Source organism: Pipistrellus kuhlii, unplaced genomic scaffold, assembly GCF_014108245.1.
Source record: "Pipistrellus kuhlii isolate mPipKuh1 unplaced genomic scaffold, mPipKuh1.p scaffold_m20_p_2, whole genome shotgun sequence".
Classification (NCBI taxonomy): Eukaryota; Metazoa; Chordata; class Mammalia; order Chiroptera; family Vespertilionidae; genus Pipistrellus; species Pipistrellus kuhlii.
This window is the reverse complement of record NW_023425515.1, coordinates 4,287,045-4,291,109: the sequence shown is the minus strand read 5'-3', so window position 1 is coordinate 4,291,109 and position 4,065 is coordinate 4,287,045.

Here is a 4,065-nt window from a genome sequence, read left to right as displayed (position 1 = left end):
TGTGTGTGTGTGTACGCGCACCCGGCAGAAAGCCCCATTTCCACCGGCTCCGGCTCCAGGGTTGCACTTTCGATGTGAAACCGCCAAACACCTGACCTTGGGCCAAAAGTAAATACATTTCAAGAGTTTAAATAAGAACTCCTTCCGCGTGGCAGGGTTACTGGAAAGAAGTGCTTTTGAAAAACAACAATAAACAGACGTGAAGTGGTCGTGGCGGGGTGGCGCGGAGGGGGGTCAGGCCTGAGGAAGGAAGGGGTCCACACCCAGAAGGGAGGGGGTGCTCGCTCCCCGGAGCCCTGGGGAGGCAGCTTTGGGGGTGAGCGGGCCGAGGATCTGGGCTGAGAGCCACGGACTGAGGGAACTGCCCTGAGGCTCGCTCTGCCGTCTGGGGGAAGGGAGCCAGGGGCCACATATAGAAAGCAGAGCCCTGCCCGTGCCTCTGCGGGGGCTGTGCCAGCCCCACACCTGCGAGTGAGCCCCGCCCCTCCCACCGCAGGCCCGAGGCTCCAGCAGAGGCCGGAGGCTGCAGCCCAAGCTGATGACGGGACGGGACCCCCTCCCTGACATGCTGTTCTGGGGGCGCCCGGTTCACAATGCTCAGGACGAATGAAGAGCAAGTGCACCCCAACTGAAGAAGCCTCTGCCCCTTCTCTCACTTCCGTGAGCCACCGCCCACTGTCTGCTCTGCCCAAGCGGGTGGCTCCTGTGGAGGGAACGGGGAGTGCGGCCAACGGGCCCTCAACTGGAAGGGGGCGTGTACCGGTGTGTCTGGTGGTTACGTGAGAGTGTGTGTGCGGCGGGGAGGGAGGGAGGGGGGAGGTAAGTGTGTGTCAGTACGTGCAGGTGTGCACATGAGCCAGGGCGTGTGAGGTTGCGTGTGAGCATGTGCTGATATGTGTGTGAGCATGAATGTGTGTGTCGGTGTGTGTGCATAAATGAGAGGGTGTCTCTGCATGATCCTCCTCAGAGACAGACTATCCCCCAGTCCGGCCCGGCCCTCTGGCTGGCTGACCCTGTGGACAGCAGCCTACACCTCCCACATCTAGGATCCAGGACCCTCAGAGCATGACAAAACCCCGCAAAGCCCCTCTTGGCACAGCCCCTGGGGCCCAGAGCCCATCACCAGAGCTGCCCCCGGAACAAAGCTCTCTATTTCTTCCCTTCCAAAGGGCCTTTCTCAGGCTTCTCCAAAGACGATTTCCTGTGTCCCGCCATTCCCACTCAGCTCGTCAGTTCCTGGTGGCCAGCTGAACCCATGTTCCTGAGGAGCAGCCCGGCCAGCCAGGGCTCAGGCAGGACCCCGGCCCCGGGCACAGGGCTCCCCTGCCGGTCCCCATGCGGCCCCTCCTCCACCTCGTCTGACCACTGTGCACCATCCACAGAGAGGAGGCCAAGGTCAGCGAGCAGGCATGTGGGGAAGCCAGATCAACTTCTCCCGGGTACCCCTGGACTCCTCAGCCCCGTCCCTCAGTCACAGAGCCAGTCCAGAACATGGCACTGCAGTGAGAAGGAGCAAGGTGCTGGCTCTCAGTCTGATCGGGCTCAGTAATAGGATGCTGAGCACAGAGGCCGGACCTCGGAGATGCACCTGTGTGCTTACACGAGTACGTCAGCTCACAGTCAAGGTCAAGGGAACAAGTCTACATCGAGAAGATCAGGGTCACTGTTACCTCCAGGGGCTGGTAGGGACTGGACGGGCCCCGGGAGCCACCCGTCTCTGAAAGTATTTTGCAACTTGATCTGGGGGTGACTGCACAGATGTGGCAAGCTGTATTTTACAAACACGGCCGCATCAGCTCCTCCCACCTCACAGGGCTTTTACAGTATGGTCCTGAGACCCCTCCTACGCAGTGACTAGGTCTGTCCCTCCCCAGCGGTGTGGTCTACGTCTCTTCCCTTTGAACGCAGGCAGAGCTGGTGCTTCCTCCATCAACGGCCTGGGAAAGGAAGTCCCCCTGTACTTCCATCAGGGAGCCCCGCCCCCGCCATGCTGGGAGGAAGCCCGCACTACCCCCCAGGAGAGACCACATGCAGCGGCTCTGGCCACAGCCCAGCTGAAGTCAGCCAGCATCAGCCAAAAGGCGTGAGGGAAGATGCTCCCACGGAGTGCACCCAAGAGGCTGGTCCATCCCAGCCTTCAGCTCCTCACACGCGCCATGTTGCCGAGGTGAGCTGGCCCCGCTGCCCGATGGGCCTCCAGACCCACAGAGCCCTGAGCACCTGGAGAGGTGGAGAGGTCTGTGATGCAACCTGATGACTGTCGAGTGCATGATTTTTTTAAAAATATATATTTCATTGATTTTTTTACAAAGAGGAAGGGAGAGAGATAGTTAGAAACATTGATGAGAGAGAAACATTGATCAGCTCCTCCTGCACACCTCCCACTGGGGATGTGCCTGTAACCAAGGTACATGCCCTTGACCAGAATTGAACCTGGAACCTTTCAGTCCTCAGGCTGACACTCTATCCACTGAGCCAAACCGGTTTCGGCCGAGAGCATGATTTATAATAAGTAATCGAAACATGCACCTGAGGTCTGTGCACTTCTCTGTGTACCAGTTATAACTCTTTTTTTTTTTTTTTAAATAAGAAGAACAGCACACACGTCTAAAGAAGGAGGTGCCGTCATTGGAAGGCTACTTGTAAAGTGTAAGTGAGAGGCTGGCTCAGGGACAGACGAATTCTCTGATCGAACAGAACCCAGACACACACCCACTCGTCACAGACTTCAATAGCCACAGGAAGTGGATGACAGATCCCTGGGGAAAGTCATTCAATAAACGAGACAGAAAAACCACAGGGCCAAGAACGAACTAGATCTTTCTTCACACCGTCCGCAAAGGCCATGTCCAAACGGATTAAAAAGAGAAATGCCAAGAGGAAAGTTTAAGACTTTAGGAGAAAATGCAGGTGATTGTGTGACCTCAGGGCAGAAAAGGCTTTCCTCAACAAGACACATAAAAACCTTAACAATATAAGAGATGGACAGATTGGACTGCGTTAACATTAAGGTCTTCTCCTCATCAAAATATACCTAATGAAGGTGAAAAGCCACGAACTGGGAGACACTATTCACTGAACATAAAACCAACAGGGACTAGTGTTGAGAATTCACAAAGAACTCCTAGGGGTCAATGCAGAAAAGCAAACAACCCAGTAAGTAAACAGGCAGAGGACATGGGCAGGCTTTCAGAACTAGCAGGCCCGTGAACGTGCAGAGACGCCCGTTCTCAGTGTGACTGGGAGACACGACTCAGAAAGAGCTACAGACTTGCACACATTTAACTGACAAAAAAATAAAATAAAAAATGTCTTTAAGGATCAAAAATGTTGGAGTCCATGTGGATCAACAGAACCTTTACACGTTGTAAGTCAATGCAACCCTTTTGCAAAACAGGCATCATGATCCAGATGCCACCCTTACGTAGCTACCTGGCCCAGAGGGAACCTCGGAGGTTGTGCCAGGAGCCCTGGAGCAGCCCCAATGCCCAATAACCTTGGGAAGCCATGTTTCAGACACATTTTGCACCTTCCCTACTACATGGGGGCAGCAGCAGCATTGGTCTCCGGGGGCTGTGGTCAGTGGGGCGGGGGAGAGGGGGACAGGTCCCTCCTGCTCCCATGAGAGAGCCCTTCTTGCAGGGAGAACACTGGGCGGAAGAGGAGACCAGCATCCAACCTGGAGAGGATGGGAGGGCAGAGGGTTAAGCCAGAAAAATGGGTCACACAGGGAAGCAAGCCGCCAGAGGCCAGATGGCTCTCGCACCCCTTTCTCCAGCTGGAGATCAAAGGCATGGCTTGCCTGGTCCTGCTGCTGGGAGTGGGCGGGTGCTCCAGGAAGAGGAACTTTCCACGCTTTGAAAAGTGTCTTTCATGGACAGGCGAGACCAGAACTGGGAAGCACCATCTGCAGAAGCTAGACCCTCCCAGGGGTGACACCCAGAATCAGGAGATGAAAGTCTTATGGTGTGAATGCCTCCCCTCTATGAGGCCCGTACGCCAAAACAGGCCTGGAAACTGCCAAGGGACTGGGTCCCACCACGAGCACAATGCCCTCCTCCGGAG